The sequence below is a fragment of the Chelonoidis abingdonii genome, chromosome 6 (assembly GCF_003597395.2).
Source record: "Chelonoidis abingdonii isolate Lonesome George chromosome 6, CheloAbing_2.0, whole genome shotgun sequence".
NCBI classification, from domain to species: domain Eukaryota; kingdom Metazoa; phylum Chordata; order Testudines; family Testudinidae; genus Chelonoidis; species Chelonoidis abingdonii.
Window position 1 is genome coordinate 25,503,817 of NC_133774.1, and position 18,534 is coordinate 25,522,350.

The 18,534-nt window shown below is 45.1% G+C and overlaps 1 protein-coding gene and 1 pseudogene across 5 annotated transcripts in view; both read left to right on the forward strand.

The window, feature by feature from the left end:
• Positions 1-18,534, forward strand: part of RAI14 (retinoic acid induced 14) — a 156,293-nt gene that overhangs the window by 55,383 nt on the left and 82,376 nt on the right. The window lies entirely within an intron of this gene.
• On the forward strand, positions 6,226-7,782 carry LOC142047041 (uncharacterized; annotated as a pseudogene).

Below are 18,534 nucleotides of genomic sequence, written 5' to 3' on the forward strand. Positions count from 1 at the left end.
ACTTTGTGCCCCATTGCTCCTCCGCTGTGGTGGGAGGGGTTACTGAACAGGGAGCTGTTTCCCCATCTGCCCGCCAGACCTCCTGCACCTCACCCCCCCAAGCTAGACCCTTCCTGCTGAGCCCCAACCCTCTGCATCCGGACCCCCGGCAGAGCCCTAACCACCTTCACCTGGACCCCCTCATGCAGAGTACCATTGCTTCTGCACCCAACAAGCCCCTATGCATCCAGCTCCCCTCTGCACCTGGACCCCCCACTGAACTGCCTGTACCTAGATTGCCCCACACAGAACCCTCTCACCCCACACCTGGACACCCCTCCGCCCCCCCAATAAGCCCTTGCATACTTCTGTCCTGCTGGGTTGAGCCTGTCTGCCCACACCTGGTGTGTCTAACAGGGAGAGGCAGGACCCCGGGGTGTGTTTGGGAAGGCCTGGCCCTTGCACTAGGTCAGGGTTGGGTGCAGCCTCACTACTAAGTCCGTGTCCTGGGAAGAGAAGGTCGCTGCAGGGTGAGCTCCCACGTCCATGCAGCCAGTAGCCTGTGCTCCCCACTGTCATGCTGAAGCTTCTACATTTATTTATTGACCAATAAAATATGAAACATTTTGCAGAATTTTTAAAATACTGTGTGCAAAATTTCAAATTTTTTTGGCACAGAATTCCCTCAGGAGTAGAGTATGTTTACCTGCAATGTAAGCTCATGCTTGAGCCTGGGCTCAAGTCTACCCCCCCCCCCCCCCCGTTTGCATCTACACCTCAATTGCACTAACTTAGTTTGGACCGAGTGTCTGAGGACCATGGATGGCAGGTGAATCCCCACTTTGGGGAGGCCGGCCCCACCCATTCTGCCCAAGGCCCTGCATGCCAGAGCCCCAAAGCCCCCCCAATAAAAGAAGCCCTGAGGGGACCCCACAACCAGAGAGGAGCCTTGACCGACCCACCCGCCCCGGCCACATCGGGCCAAGCTGCCACCACCAAACCCTGCCCCACCCCCAAGCACCAGGCCGAGCCACTAGCCTCACCAAGTGCCAAGCTGAGCCGCCCCCCGGTTGGGCTGAGCCACCCCGAGCACTGGGCCGAGTCGCCAGCCTCCCCCAGCACCCAGCCAAGCCTCCTCAGTCCGTCGGCCACTGGCTCTCCACATTCCTCCTAATTCCCCCCCTCCCCGCCCCCATCCCGAGGAGAAGGGATGCAGCACGCAGAGGGGTGGGAGGGGCACCTTGGGGGAAGAGAGGAGAGTGTGGAGTGGAGGAGGCATGGGGGTCTCGGGGAACGGCCAGGGCCACCATAGCCCAGGTGTCCAGTGGCAGGTCGGGAGCAGCACCAAGGAAGGCTAAGCTTTCCCTGGCCTATTATACCCACTCCCCATGCCCAGGATCCTGCAGGGTTGGAGGGTCTGAGCTTGAGTCAAGCTGGTACCCAGGGTCCAAACCCTATTGCTTTGTAGTGTATAGATGGAGCCTTGCTTGACTGTGGTCCCAAGAGTGAGCAGACAGTATCCCACAATTCCATGGAACACTTTGCTTTAATCCTCTCTATCCTAACAATCTGCAATCCACTTGCTGCACTTCAGTGTGAATGCCAGAGCCCTAGGTTCTAACATGGGTTAGAAAAGTCTTAATGTAGGGTTAAAATACAAAGTAGATGCTCAAGCCTAGGGTTCGCTAACATACCTCAGCTGACTTGAGTCCCACTAACCCTGGGCTTACCTTGCAGTGTAGACATAAGGTATGAGGCCTAACTTTCAAAAGTGTTGAGTACCCGGAATTAAGTAAATTAATACTTATTTCCTTAACTAGACTCTGGGATAGGAGATTCTTACTGTAGCTTCTTTCTGTAAGAGCTGATAAGCAGCTACACCTGTATCTGTTGACATCAAGACTTGCAACTTTATCAGAATAACTGGTTTTTTCCACCCTTAATTCCAGTTAATTAGTGACTCTTCAAATATTTTTGATTATTTTTTAAGACTACTGTGTTGTAAAATACATTTGAAATTCTTTATAAGATATTTTCCGTGTTTAAAAATGTTCACCTTTAATAGATGAGATTCTAGTGTATATTTTACTCTGCACTTAGTAATTAATTTTAAAACTGAAATGGGACTTGTAGTATTGGGGGAGATGTATGCTTTTATTTTCACAGTACTGAATTTAAATTTGCTGAACTTTTTTCACATAAAAGCCAATTCTCTGTCTCTTCATCTAATGTTTTTATTGGAAGTCTTTTAAAGCAAACTTCCCTTGACCTGCAAATCTTACAGATTCTCATGGTGTGCACAAGGTTGTATCATTTTTTTTTAATTTTAAGTTATGAGTATTGGCTATGTACTTGTATCTCAGTGTATTTGATTCTAAGTAGCCTCAGTGAAGCATTTGGTTAGCTTCTTGAGAGAGGACTAGTCTCAGTAAGTGCCCAATCAAGAAACACTTAACTGACATTGGACTTTGGAAGACGCCAATCCGCATATGAGCTTTCCTGGGAATGTTCAAACTAACGTAAAGTAAACAATGGCATCGGCCTGCAAAAAGCTGAATCATCGTAGGTGTAACTTGCCCAGGGGGCTACAAACTCCATCTTGTTGCTGTGACTTTGCACAGAACAAACAAAGGGGTTTCCGCCCACAAGAGAAAATATAAAAAGCCCTGGAAGCCTCTCCATTTTGTCTTCACCTGGCTTAAAAGATGGCCTCTTCACCCTCAAGAGATGCCTGAAATAAACTGGAACAAAGGACAGTAACTACGGGGGTGTGAGTGATTACTGGACCCAGACTAGGAAGGAGTCCAGTTTGTAAAAGAATCTTATTGGGACATATCTAAGGGTGAGGTTTATCTGTATGCAATTTCTCAATGTATTAGGCTTAAACTTGCATGTTTTTTTTATTTTGTTTGGTAACTTACTTTGTTCTATCTGTTATTGCTTGGAACCACTTAAATCCTACTTTTTATACTTAATAAATCACTTTTGCTTATTAATTGACCTAGAGTAAGTAATTAACACCTGGGGGAGCAAACAGCTTTGCAAATCTCTCTCTGTGTTATAGTAGAGGGTAGACAATTTGAGTTTACTCTGTATAAGCTTTATACAGAGTAAAACAGATTTATTTGGAGTTTAGGCTCCCAGAAAGACTGAATACTGGGTGCTGGGAAAATCCATTTCCCTTAGCCCAGGGGTCAGTTAATCTTATTGTCTGTGAACTGCAGGGGGGCATGGCCCAAACTCTTGGTCTGTGCTCTAGCTGACTGGAGTGAAGGGAAACCTTCTCTGGTGGGATGGATCTGTTCTCAGTGGTATCCCAGCACATCTAGAGAAAGTCTTGAGGAAGTTTCTGTGACCCAACCTTATTTTCGTCGCATTTGTTTTCCAAGAATAGTCTTTAAAATGTTCCTTGGACATTTAAAAAAAAAAATCTGTCTGCTTATTTGAGTATTATCTTTTTCAAATAGCTAGCCAGACGGATTCAAGGAACACTTGTGCAGGTTACGTACGTCTAATGCCTTCCCTTTCTCCTGGGATCACATACATTACATCATATTTATATTTACAAGACAGAATTTTAATGGAATTGGCCAGATGGTTGAGTCATCTGTTGTCTCCAATTTTGGAAGGATTATACTTTCATCTTGAAAAGACTTAAATTTATAGTAACTTTTTTAGCCTTGTAAAACATTGAAGGCCTTGTGCTGTCTCTGGCAATAAGAATTATCCCATTTTCAGCAGATTCTGTAAGATTAAGAAATACAAACATCAGTACTCTACTGCAGAAGGCAAAAAGATATTCTGAATTAATCTGGGTTACATATATGATGGAGAGAGAATCCAAAGATACATAGTTGTCATATTTTTAAGAATTTGCACTAAATATCATTGAATAGTCTATAGAATTATTTCGTAGAGATCAATTTCTGCTCCTTCAGATTGAAAACTGAAAATCTTTTTTTGTTAAATTCCCACCCTCACCCTCATCCTCCCACCGATGTGTGTGTTTGAGGTGATGGAATATATATTTTGAGGGGGTGGAACTAAACTAATCACTAATTTCCCATCTGTTTCTGGGAGCAATTGAAATCCTGCATCTATTTATTCACTGAATTGGTGCTGTATAAGACCCAAAACACAGCTTCTGCCTAAAGAGTTTACAATCTAAACAAAATTCATACAGTAGACAGACACTGGGGCAAAGAGAAATAATTAGCAATATTATTTTTCTAAGTTGTTTATTCTTGTTATATGTGAGCTTCAAGGGAGAAGTGAGTTTTTAGGAAAACATTTCTATTGAGCCTCATGTGTGGCAGCAACCTATCTCTTCCCTGGAGAACACTGTGGCTAAAATGCTCTTCTTGATAGAACTGTAGTGAGTGGGCAGTAGGATCACTTTCATTGATGGGACCTCATATCTAGAACTCAGGTCCTGCTCTGTCTTCCAAAGCTTTTTGCCCTTCAGGTGGGGGTGCATTGGGCATCTGTTTACTCTAGCTTCTTAAGTAGCAATGGATTTATTTTTGGTGGAGGGTTGAAAATCTGGTGTGTGAAACTGTTAGTGGCCAGCTGATGTTTGTTCTCTGTTTTTGAAATTTTATCAGCACCTTCTGTTATAGAAATGTGTGTATCCTGCAGACAGATATGATAAAGGTACGTCAGAATTTAGGTCAAGCAACCTTAATAAAGTTTTCTTAGTGCAGCAGCATCACAGTATATCAGCATGCAGGAGACCCAGGTCGAGGTGCCTAATCCGCAGGATCAATGGCAGCATTAGTCGCTGATAACCGAGGAGTAGCTTGGTAACTGTGGACTTGCTAATATGTAACAACGAGGCTGATGTATTCTGGATTTAAGAGGAAGAAATGTGTTAGAACAAGCATCAGCTTCATTTTTTCTCTGTTCTTGTGTGAATAATCCTAGCAAATGGACATGGGTGGTAAAATGAAGGGTCGGAGAATGTACCCAAATGGACAATTGTACTGTAGACATTTCGCACTCTAGAAAACTGTGTGTAACTGGTGTCTATGAAATGCATTTTGGGAAGCGAATTCAGGGCTTGTGATACTGTGGCAGGGTGTATGAACCTCATTCTGGGCTCAGCCAGGAAGGGGTTAAACCCCTTCACTGAGCTGGGGGGAAAAGCAGGCTTATAGAGGCTGCTTGAAGTATAGCTTGCAAGAGTGACAGCTGTGGGCCATCATTCAGATGAATGGTGGAGCCATCTGTGCCTTGTGAACAGGAAACCTATCTGTAGGGAGAATTGCTTCTGGGGAGCAGTGGAGCTCCCTCTCCAAGAGGAAGGAGATGGACCAGGGGGAGGGGACAGGGCATGCTCTCCCCTTTAGCTCCTCTGACACGGGGGGATTTAGGGCCAGCTGGACAAATGGGACTGTGGGTCTAATTGCCTACACAAAGGAAAGTTAGTAATACCCAAAGAATCTAGAGTTTCTAGTGTTTCAGTTTTTTTTTCTACCAGTCTTACCCAAACCCAAGCTATGGGCAGTCACCTTGTTATGTATACAGCTGAAAAATTATTGCCTGTGAATCCATTGAAGAGCAATGATCCTCTGCCAGAAACCCTTCCCTTAATAAATCCCAAATTGAGGACTTCAGTAACTCAGCCAGAGGTTAGGGGTCTATTACAGAAGTGGGTGGGTGAGGTTCTGTGGCCTGCAATGTGCAGGAGGTCAGATTATCATGATGGTCCCTTCTGACCTTTAATTCTGAGTCTGTAAGCGAAGGGATGCAAACACACCTTCAGCAGGCTCTTGGAGAAGCGAGGAGACAACTGACTAAATTCTAATTCAGCTCTGCCAACTTGCTCTGCTCTCTAAGACCCTTCTAGGGATATTAGTGTAACAGCTAGTAAGTTACTCAGGACTCTTTGGCCTGGTTTACACTATGAGTTTATGTCGAATTTAGCAGCGTTAAATCGAATTAACCTTGAACCTGTCCACACAACGAAGCCATTTACTTCAATATAAAGGGCTCTTAAACTTGATTTCTGTACTCCTCCCTGACAAGGGGATTAGCGCTGAAATTGATTCCGCCGGTTTGAATTAGGGTTAGTGTGGATGCAATTTGACGGCATTGACCTCCAGGAGCTATCCTACAGTACACCATTATGACTGCTCTGGACAGCACTTTCAACTCAGATGCACTGGCTAGGTGTACAGAAAAAGCCCTGCGAACTTTTAAATCTCATTTCCTGTTGGCCAGTCAAGCTCATCAGCACAGGTAACCATGCAGTCTGAGAATCGAAAAAGAGCTCCAGCATGGACTGTAGGGGTGGTACTAGATCTGATCGTTATATGGGGAGAGGATTCCGTGCTATCAGAACTACATTCCAAAAGATGAAATGCCAAAACATTTGAAAAGGACATGATGGAGAGAGGCCACAACAGTGACTCAGTACAGCGCCGCATGAAAGTTAAGGAGCTCAGACAAGCGTACCAGAAAACAAAAGAATCAAACTGACGCTCTGGGGCAGAGCCAGAGACATGCCGCTTCTATGCTGAGCTGCAGGCAGTTCTGGAGGGGGGCCATTACCACTACCCCACCCCAACCGTGGATTCTGAGGAGGGGGTACTCTCAGCCATGCCTGAGGATTTTGCGGACGGGGAAGATGAGGAGGATGACGACAACCTTGAGGAGAGCACGCAGCACACCGTTCTCCCCAACAGCAAGGATCTTTTTCTCACCCTGACTGAAATACCCTCCCAAGACAGTATCCTGGACCATGAAGCCATAGAATGGACCTCTGGTGAGTGTACCTTTGTATATATAATACATGGTTTAAAAGGAAGCGTTTTTTAATTATTAATTTGCCCTGAGGACTTATGATGCATTCACGGCCAGTACAGCTACCGGAAAAGTCTGTTAATGTGTCTGGGGATGGAGTGGAAATCCTCCAGGGACATCTCCATGAAGCTCTCCTGGAGGTACTCTAAAGCCTTTGCAGAAGGTTTCTGGAGAGAACCAGCCACGTGGTGCGGGGAGGGGTAAAGCGATCATCCCAGAAAGGGGGGAGGGGTGTACTTTGTGTTCTGCTGCTACACGTTAACACAAAAACTGCAGCACTCAACGGGCTTTGCATGTTTGTATGGGAAAGGAAGGCGCGGCTTTTATGAAGCTTGCAGAAGCCGAAAGACCATGACTTACCATGGCTGCCTGCAGCCCGAATTGTGTTGCCTGACCCTGCATCTGTGATATCTGACACCAAAGCCTCAGGCGCTCAATATAGAAGATGCAAAATGTGACCTTGTACTGAAATCACATGTGATGTATAATGTGAATAGTGTTGTTCACCATGAAAGAGTATACCCATTGTTCAGTAAAATGTATCTTCTCTCCCTTTTTTCCCTCCTGCAGCTGCAAATTTTTCAAGCCTCCCGCCTCCATCCTGAAAGTTCTCAGATAAGGCGGTGAAAAAAACGCATGCACGATGAAATGTTCGCTGAGATCATGCAGTCGACCCGCAGTGAAAGAGTTCATCTGAATGAGTGGAAGGACACAGTATCACAGTACAGGAAAGTGGTCAATGAACGTGAAGACAGGAGGGACTCTTGAGATGAGAGGTGGCAGCAGCAAGATCAGAGGAGGCAGGATGCAACGCTGGGGCTACTGCGGTATCAAATGGACATGCTCTGACGTCTGGTGGAGCTTCAGAAATGGCAGTAGGATCACAGAGTGCTACTGCAGCCCCTGTTTAGCCCCCCTCCGCAAGTTCCATAGCCTCCTCACCCAGATGCCCAAGAACGCAGGGGACCCAACCACTCCACTCCAGTGGACAGCCCAAGCAACAGAAGGCTGGCATTCAGCAAGCTTTGAAGTGGCCTTTTCCTTCCCTCTTCCCCTCCTCCCACGCCCCACTCAGGCTACCTTATCATTTTTATAATCAATTAATAAAGAATACATGGTTTTTAAATGATAAAGACTTTATTTCCTTTGCAAGCAAGCTGCGATTGAAGGGGGGAGGGTGGGTGGCTTACGGGGAATGAGTCAACCAAGGGGATGGGTTTTCATCAAGGAGAAGAACAGAACTGTCACACTGTAGCCTGGCCAGTCATGAAACTTGTTTTCAAAGCTTCTCTGATGCGCACCGCTTCCTGGTGTGCTCTTCTAATCGCCCTGGTGTCTGGCTGTGCGTAATCAGCGGCCAGGCAATTTGCCTCACCCCCCCCCCCCGCCATAAACGTCTCCCCCTTACTCTCACAGATATTGTGAGCACACAGCAAGCAGCAATAACAATGGGAATATTGGTTTGGCTGAGGTCTGAGCGAGTCAGTAAAGTGCACCAGCGACCCTTTAAACGTCCAAATGCACATTCTACCACCATTCTGCACTTGCTCAGCCTATAGTTGAACAGCTCCTGACTACTGTCCAGCTGCCTGTGTATGGCTTCATGAGCCATGGCATTAAGGGGTAGGCTGGGTCCCCAAGGATAACTATAGGCATGTTCAACATCCCCAACTGTTATTTTCTGGTCTGGGAAGTAAATCCCTTGCTGCAGCCATTTAAACAGACTAGTGTTCCTGAAGAACGCGAGCGTCATGAACCCTTCCCGGCCATCCCACGTTGATGTTGGTGAAACGGTCCCTTGTGATCCACCAGTGCTTGCAGCACCATTGAAAAGTACCCCTTGCGGTTTATGTACTGGCTGCCCTGGTGGTCTCCGTGCCAAGATAGGATATGGGTTCCATCTATCGCCCCACCACAGTTAGGGAATCCCATTGCAGCAAAGCCATCCACTATGACTGCACATTTCCCAGAGTCACTACCTTTGGTAGCAGCAGCTCAGTGATTGCTTTGGCTAACTTGCATCACAGCAGCCCCCACGGTAGATTTTCCCACTCCAAATTGATTCCCGACTGACCAGTAGCTGTCTGGCGTTGCAAGCTTCCACAGGGCTATCGCCACTCGCTTCTCAACTGTGAGGGCTGCTTTCATCTTGGTATTCTGGCACACAGAGTTCCATAAAAATGGCCCTATGCATACAAAAGTTTTGCAGCCACTGGGAATCGTCCCACACCCGCAACACTATGCGGTCCCACCAGTCTGTGCTTGTTTCCTGGGCCCAGAATCAGTGTTCCACAGCATGAACCTGCCCTATTAACACCATGACCTCCAAAGCACCGAGGCCCACGGTGTGAGAGAATTCTGTGTCCATGTCCTCATCACTCTTGTCGCCGCGCTGCTGTTGTTGCCTCCTCACCTGTTTTTTTAGGTTCTGGTTCTGCATAAACTGCACGATAATGCGCGAGGTGTTTACAATGTTCATGACTGCTGCGTTGAGATGAGCGGGCTCCATGCTTGCCGTGGTATGGCATCTGCACTGAAAAAAGGCGCGATATGATTGTCTGCCGTTGCTCTGGGGAGGGGTGACTGACGACATGGCTTACAGGGAATTAAAATCAACAAAGGGGGCAGCTTTGCATCAAGGAGAAACACAAACAGCTCTCACACAGAATTGCCCTGTAAGTGTGTGGGACTCACCCCTGTGATGCCTCCTGCTGGTCATCTCAGGGAATTAGCTCTTCCAGCATCCTGGAGTGCCCCCTGCAGGCTGATGATCTGCCTTACTGCTAGCCCTAACGTCACTTCCGAACCCGGTGCCCTGTTATCTGGGGCACTGCCCCCTGGCAGTAACCCCTCAGTCTTAGGGTCTACCCTCTCCGAGGCATCCCTACTCACTATCCCCACCTCGCCTCAGTATCAGGCTACTGCCAGTCATTGTCTAGGCTCCCCGCGCCTTGGGGCAAACAGCAGTATCAGCCTACTTGTCACTGGCAAGGTTGGGTTTGGACTGCTGCCTTTGCCTACCCCTGGGCTGCCCTCTGCAACCCCCAGTACCCGTTGGCCTTCTGCTAGGCCATGGTATGGCATCTGCACAGGTAACCCAGGAAAAAACAAAACGATTGTCTGCCATTGCTTTCGTGGAGGGAGGGAGAGGGGGACCTCACGACATGTACTCAGAAGCACCTGCGACAATATATTTTGCCCCATCAGACACTGGGATCTCAACCCAGAATTCCAGTGGGTGGGGGAGACTGTGGGAACTATGGGATAGCTATGGGATAGCTACCCACAGTGCAGCGCTCCAGGAGTTGACGCTAGCCTTGGCACTATGGACATACAGTGCCGAATTAATGTGCTTACTGTGGATGCATGCACTCAACTTTATACAATCTGTTGCCAAAAATCAAATCCTGTAAAATAGGAGTAATTCCGTAGTGTAGACATACCCTTTAAGAGAGGTGAATCCAGATCCATTTCAATTGGCTTCTGAAAACTCTTCTCAGCCACTACAGTGATATAATGAGGAAATAAAATGAAACTCTTGGAAACTAGCTACATTTCATGAGTAGATCCTGCCCCGTCCCCTCTTTCTTGTGGGTTTCAATTGTTAGTTTTCAGATTCAAAAAGCAGTATTACACTTTAAGCTCAGTTTTTGGCTTCAGCTTTGGGAATGCCAGTAGCACATTATCCGATATCTTGGATGGTGGCACTTGCATTTTATGCTGAGAAATGTTTTGACTCATTTGGTTCCTGCTCAAACAGGATGTATTCCATCCACTGGCCCTGGAATGTGGAAGGTAGTGTGGAACTGGACGAATGAGTGCTGGTTTCTAGGCAACTCTGTGCAAATCACAGAATATTTGGGGTTTCAAAAGAATTAGGGGCTATAAATGTACCTAAAATTATGGTTTTATGGCAAATCTAGGAAGTTCCCCATGCCCAACTTCAAAACTGAAATTCAGAAACTCTACTAATATTCCACACTTGGGCCATGTACTTTTTCGATAGGTGGCACTAATGAGCGAATTTATTTTGTTTATTTCAGGTTGTTTTCTCCCTTAACGTTAGAGGAATAGGTTAGATGCAAATGAGAAAGCCATCTGGGTAACTGGAACTTGGATATTAAAAGGGAATTTGTCACTTTGTATGCTGGTAAATTTGTAGTTATAGTTAAGGCTATGATTATGTCAATGGAGGTTACAGAATCCATGACTTCCAGAGACCTTTGTGACATTTTTCCTCTTCAGCCCAGGGGGATCCTGGAGCTCCCAGCAGCTGGGCAGTAGGGGAACCCCAGCGCTGCAAGCCTCCGAGGGGGGACCTCACAGCTTCTCAGCAGGGGGCCTACTGGAGTACCCAGCCACTGCAGGCAGTGTTGGCGAGGGACAACCAGAGCTTTCAGCCACTGCAGATGCTGGACCCTCCTTCCTACCCATTTTGTCATGGATATTTTTAGTAAAAGTCAGGGATAGGTCACGAGCTTCCGTGAATTTTTAGTTATTGCCCATGACCTGTCCATGACTAAAAATATCTGTGACAAAATCTTAGCCTTAATTACAGTGCCAACTCTAGGGGAGAGTTCCACTTCCTTTAATGAAGGGGTGAGGGAGAGAAGGCTGTTCTACTATAATAGCACTTTAAATCCATTTACAATTTAGAATCTGTATTTGATTTTGTCAATCTAGTGCATAGGTACTGTGTTGGGGGAGGGGGCTAGTGTGTTTTATCAGTTAAAAGTGATGAGCCACATGGCAAATATATATTGTTCTGCCCCTACCATACTAAAATTTTTGATCCAACCATCTTTGGACAGCTGCCACTCTTTGTGTCGTGTTTCTCTGGAGGGAGTAGTGGTGGCTACATGGAAGCAGGAGCTATTTCTGTAGCCCTCTAACAAAGCATAGATAAGATAGGAAAGTGCAATGAGGTGAAATAGCCAAGCACTCAAACTGCCAGAGAATCAGACTTTTACATGCAGAATGACTTTCCAGTTTTACTGTGAATGTATCTTACGTGTAACTTGCCTGTGAGTTGGATTATCCTCCATTTCACTTAGGAAATTTTCAACACAAGCCAAACTCTTAATTGTAATATATTTCATTCACCGGCTGACAAGTATTAGATCGTAAAATCAATCCACAGTGCACACATTTGTCAGAAACCTCCTGAAAGTCAGACAGATAATGAAACTTTTAGCTTTCTTTTGGGATCTTGAAGTGCTCTTCAAGATTGTCTTGAGCTCTTAAAGACTCCAGACAAAATCAGTTCTTGGAACAAGGGCCCATATTTCTTTTGTTTGTGTTTTGTTTTATTTGGCTATGTCACTTAGTTTGAGGATACAGAGCTGTACCCCGTGACAACTGATAGGTTCTTCAGCTATAAATAGACAATGTTTTTCCTGCTCAGAATAGTTTTCAAAATTCATATCAAAATCTCAAATTGGATTCCTTCCAAAAACTACAAGACTATCAGACTCTACGGTATAGTAGATATCAAAAATTCTGAATGTTCTCTGTTGCTTCTCATGCTTTCCCTGCTTTCCTCTGGTAGGTATGTACTTTGGAAGATAATCTGTTTATCTATGATCATGGAACTCTATTAGGCAAGTTGCTCAGTGTTTATCAATTTTTTTTAATTGCAGATGAGGCTCATCTATCATGCTGAAAGAACAGGCCATGTGATCTCGGATGGATATTTGTACTATATATAGTGTAATATAAAAGTGGCTAGGAGAATGTTTACAGTATTTACAATTCTTAGAGATGATCATCTTGTCACATTTGAGCTAGTCAGCAGAGACCGGTACTGCAGTCTTATGTTTAACTCTTATTTATTTATAATGTTCACCAGAGCTTGCTACATACATATACCGAGTCTATTGCATAATAATGGAAGCTATCTTAAAAATACTGTAACATAACTACCCTCTTCAAAGGCAAACTGCAAAGTTCATCTAGGGGTAGAGAGGAGGAGTAGGAATAGTAATACTTGCCTTAGTAATATGTAGGGAAAGGGATGGAATTAAGAGCAGCAAGGAAAAGATTGAGGTGGATGTCAGAGAAGCAGGTTCCAGCACAACCAAGGTTGGGCTACCTCCTCACTTGACACCAGTGAGATCCATTAAACACGGTGGTCTCTGAGCAGTGATTCTAGTGAAGAAGGGGATCAAGAAGGCCAGTCAAGAACTGAGTGGATGTAATATGCTCAGTTGCTCAAACCGGCAAGCAGATGTGCTGCCGAGTTAACAAGAAAAGTGCTGCTAAGAGAATCCTGTGTGAATTATAGTTGCGTGGTGACAGTCTGCAGAGACCTGGATGTATGTGACACTTAGGGCATGTCTACGCTACAGTCCTAGGTTAAGTAATTACTGCAGTGGCGATTTCCACGCTACACTCTGTCTGTCAGTGGTGTGTGTCCTCATCAGGCGTGCTTCCACCGACTGAGAGCTAGGGCTCTCAGCTCCGGAGTCCAGTTGCCCCCACGGGCTTCTCACCTCCGTGCTCTCAGCCAGGAGCTGCACTGCTTCTTGCCTCCAGCGGGGAGTTTCACACCTAGAATCTGATTGGCCGCCGTGCTCCCGGCAGGGAATTGAGAGCCTGCTGGGGCAGCAGGGCTTTGAGTGGGTAGCCTGGGTGGCTTCCTAGCTTGGAGCTGACACCCGGTAGCCAATGTAAGTAATGCAGTATCTACGTTGATGCTGTGTCACCCTAACTACATTGAAATAAGCCCTAGGGCTCTTGTGGAGGTGGAGTTTTGTCGGTGTAGTAGGGCACTTACATTGGTGGGAACAAAGATGTAGTGTGAACATTGACATAGTTAGGTCGACATGAGCTGTCTTATATTGACCTAACTATGTAGTGTAAACCAGGGCTTAAGGTATATCTACATTGAAGTGAAACACCTTCAGCTGACTTGGGGCCTATAAAATTCCTGTGTAGATGTTTGGGAGCTCCAAGTGTTTTATTGCAGTGTAAACACACCCTTAGTACCTGCCTCAAAGAATTTAGTCAGGTCTCATGGTTATTAATGCATGTGCTGCTGTTGCAGGACACCACATTAACCCATTTGATTTTTAAGGGTCCATGTTGCATAGGTGTTTACACAAAAACTGTGTAAAAAGTTGTTTGCATAACTGCCTGTACCCCTGTAGCTCAGGGATTGGCAACCTTTGGCCTGTGGCCTGTCAGGGAAATCCGCTAGCGGGCCGGGACAGTTTGTTTACCTGCAGCATCCGCAGGTTTGGCCAATTGCATCTCCCTGTGGTGTTTAAATGTGCTTGTGATTATTAGAACTGGAAGCACTGGCTGTTGGGAGTCAGAAAGGACAGGAAACAGGAAGGAGGTGGGAGGAGTTGAGGAGGCAGAGTGAGAGTTACAGAAGGTGCAGCAGCAACTTGGTAAAGAGGTTTCCACTTAAAAATAAAGTCCTATTGAGGTTTGTTAGTACCTTGCCTGGTTGATACAACACTCCCGCTGGCTGTGGGTTTGCCGTTCCAGGCCAATGGGGGCTGTGGGAAGCAGCGCGGGCCAAGGGATATGTTGACCACTGCTTCCCACAGCCCCCATTGGCCTGGAACGGCGAACCACGGCCAGTGGGAGCTGCTATCAGCCTGATCTGCGGATGCTGTAGGTAAATAAACCGTCCAAGCCCGCCAGCGGATTTCCCTGACAGGCTGCATGCCAAAGGTTGCTGTCCCGGCTATAGCTTATGAAAATAATGATTTAATAGTGTTGTACTTGCTGCTGAAAGTCTTCAAAACATGCCCTTTACCTGATCCAGGGGCAGATTAGATTATCCATATGTGATATTTGCTGGCCCTATCTGGTATTAAGGCTTGACCTTTTTTAATTGATTTTTACTTTTGTTTTAAAGGAGACTAAGAAAGTAAAGCGCTCAGTTCCATTGCAATTTAATTGAAGTAGGGTGCCTAATTTCTTTAGGCTTCTCTGGAAATCCTATCCTTAATAAATCTGCATTTCGCAAATGGATGGCATCCCCAGTACATAGTTAATGTCCATTAATTCAGTAGTTCTCTATCTTTTTTTTTTTTTTATTCTGCAAACCTCTTTGCAGGCCACCTCCTTTCCAAACCTCCCCTGCTATCCCACTATGTATCTTACAAATGGTTTATTCTAGGGACCACAAGGGAAACCTAAAGACTCATGGTAGTCCCTGGAACACAGTTTGAAAACCATTTATATTAATCAGTTTTTTTTGATCTGTGTTGTACCATCACTAGGGATTTCTGTAGAAATAAGAGTTATCTTTGTATCCAGCAGCAGACACTTTATTAATAGGATCACAATCTGCTGTTAATTTCAAAGAAAAACAATGCTCTGACTGCATGTATACTGTATTCCAAATCCTTAGAAATGGGAGAAAAGACAGATAGATCATTGGAAAACTGTGACTTCAAAGGGAAGTGTTTTTAAAAAAGGATTTGGGGTTGGTTTGGGTTTTTTTGTTTTTGTTTGTTTAAAGGCCCATAATAAAACCTCAGTGTTAAGATAAATCATATTTTATTTGTATAGATACACTGGTCATTCTTGGTCTAACCCAAGGGCAGGAAACCTATGGCACATGAGCCAAAGACGGCATGCAAGCTGATTTTCAGTGGCTCTCACATTGCCCAGGTCCTGGCCACTGGTCTGGGGGGCTCTGCATTTTAATTTAATTTTAAATGAAGCCTCTTAAACATTTTAAAAACCTTATTTACTTTACATACAACAATAGTTTAGTTATATATTATAGACTTGTTTTAAAAGGTCTCTTTCTATATTAAAATGTATTACTGGTGCACGAAACTTTAAATCAGAATGAATAAATGAAGACTTGGCACACCACTTCTGAAAGGTTGCCGACCCCTGGTCTAACCACGTTCTGACTTACTGAGAATGACTAGTTACATGTGGTGTGGAAACTGCCCCATCCTTTGTCAAACAAAGAGAAATCGCCAGTCACTTTATTAGTGATGTGTGATTTGATAAACAATGAGAGGTGACTTGACATGTTTCCAATACTCTAGCTTACTGTCAGTGATTTAAACCTCATTTTATTTCATTCTTGTTTCTTCAGGATCTCTTCTGAGCAACTATTGCAGTTTTTTAACAAAGTAACGTATTTCATAACAGCAGATGAAAGAACACAGTTAGCACTAAGATGACTGCATGCTCAGATCAAGTTGGTACAGCTCTGTTCAAAGTTAATGAAAGAAGCCCTGCTCCTCCCCAATGAAAGGGCTGAATGTAGTTTTTTATGTGAACAAATGTGTCTCACTCTAACTGGCCTCTTCTGTTTAATGTATTTTAGCATCATTATTGTAAAGTTTTAATGGGAGAGGGGAATAAGCAGTATAAGGTTTATATAGGTATAAGGAGCAGCAAAGAATATAACAGTGGATTAAAATTTCTTGTAAAATGGTCACAGATTATTTGGTTTGCTTGATTTGATTTCCACCATAAAAATTGTTGCTCATTTGCATTTAATAGAGTGACTGCCTCATCTGTGGCAAGTGTTTAGTCTGTTACTGAAAATGTTAAATGTCAGCCATTGTACTCGGCGCCAAACCAAAAAAGAAAGGGGGGGGGGACCACAATGGCCAGGTTAAGCTGGCAAGATAGGATTTCTGATATAGCCATTAAATGTTGAGGTGTCAACAACAAATTATTTCCTTGGTATAAATTTGTTGTGATAATCTCTCTGCACTCCATTGTGTTGACAGTCACTCAGAGTTGTAGTCCAGATCTGGCTTGTCGTAAAGTTAATGTACATAACACCTTTCAGCACAGAGTTCACAAACTCCTTGAAATGACTTAACTCAGAAATACTTCAGTGGAACATAGAGTGTAAGATTTTCCGTTAAAAAAAGTGTTTTGGGAGAGGTCCAAATTCATAATTTATCTTTTGAGGATGTTTTCTCATATGGACACATTTCCTCTAAACTCTGTCTTTCATACAGACTACTCCATCATACTTCTCACTCAAGGAAAGGAATAGTCGTTTGTGTTCTGAGGCTTTCTTATGAAGTCCTGCATGATCTATTGGTGGTTGGGTTGGCTGTGACACAGTCATTCATCTAGCCCAGGGGTTCTCAAACTGGGGGTCAGGACCCTTCAGGGCGCCGCAAGGTTATTACATGAAGGGTCACGAGCTGTCAGCCTGAAACCCAAATCCTGCTTTGTCTTCAGCATTTATAATGGTGTGTAATATATAAAAAAGTGTTTTTAATTTATAAGGGGGGTTGCACTCGGAAGCTTGCTATGTGAAAGGGGTCACCAGTACAAAAGTTTGAGAACCACTTATCTAGCCAATCTCAAAGGCTGTGTCTACACTACAGAGTTATGTCATGCTGACGATCGGAGACCGCTATAATTGCATCACTTGTGCATGTTCACCCAACACTCTTTCTGTCCGTGCAATGTGTGCACAGTTGGTGTTCTAGCATCAACAGTGAGAACAGCGCACTGTGGGTAGCTATCCCACTGTCCAGCTCCCCACTTTCTGCAGCTAGGAGTTGTGGGAAGGGGAGTGGACCACAGCGCATCATAGGTGCAGGCTCAACGTCTCATGATGCATTTTTTTCTGTCCCATCATTCCATGGGCTTCCAATGATGTTTCATGCCATTTTTTCAGTGGCCGTTGTTCGTTGTGTGCCTGCCATCTCTGCCTGAAAGGATGGATCCTGCACTGCTCTCTACTCTTGTGGTCAGTGTTATGAACACAATATGGCTAATCATGTAGTATATCGTGATCTCTGAACAGGAATCTGTGGTGCCTGCCCTGCTGTGTGCCATGGAAGGAAACAACACCAGTTTTATTTTTGGCATTCTTGGGGCAGCTGCACATGGTGGACTGTCTCTATTGGGCTCAGGAAATGAGCAGTGAGTGGTGGGGTCGCATCATTATGCAGGTCCGAGATGACGAGCAGTGGCTGCAGAACTTTTGGATGCGGAAAGCCACCTTCCTGGAACAGTGTGCAGTGCTCTCCCCAGCACTGCTGTTCAAGGACACCAAATTGAGAGCTGCCCTGGTACACCTGCATCAGCTCCTTGGTCTTCGCATGGCACTGAGGTGTGTCCCATTTGTAGCCCTTATCCAACATGCCACGAGAAAACTGCCTGTAGGTATTGAAGTTCCTACAGCTGGAGCAAAGGTGGGACTGCACAGCATCCTCACCTCACAGTGCCCACGGATCTAACAACTCAGGTGTGCTCCAAGCAGGAGAGCGTTCACTGTGCGGAGTTGCCATGGTCAGCTGGGAAGATGTAATGTGAGCGCTCCACACCAAGCAAACAGGAAGTGGAATTAAAAAAATTCCCAGGCCTTTAAAGAGGGAGGGGCAGATTCCTGTGTACCTGGGTGCATGGCAGCGGAGTTCAAACTGCTCACCAGAGATTGTGATATACCTCCTGGAGGCCATTTACAGTGACATAACCAAGCGTAGTGTCTACACTGAAACTTTGTCAATCTAACTTTACCACAATAAGCTCTACGCCTCTTGTCGAGGTGGTTTTATTTTGTCGGCAAAGCAGGAGAGTTTTGTCGGTGGGAGGAGCACTGTAATATGTACACCTCAGCTGTTTTGTCAACAAGAGCTGACTTTGTTGTAGACAAGACCTTCCACTCCTTTTCTCTCCAAATGATGAGTCACTGACTTTGAAAATACCAGGAATTTTAATTTGCTGCTCAGCTTGCCTGCAGTTCTGGTTTTAGTGGAGATAACACAACCTGCCTCCAATAGACATACAACAGTG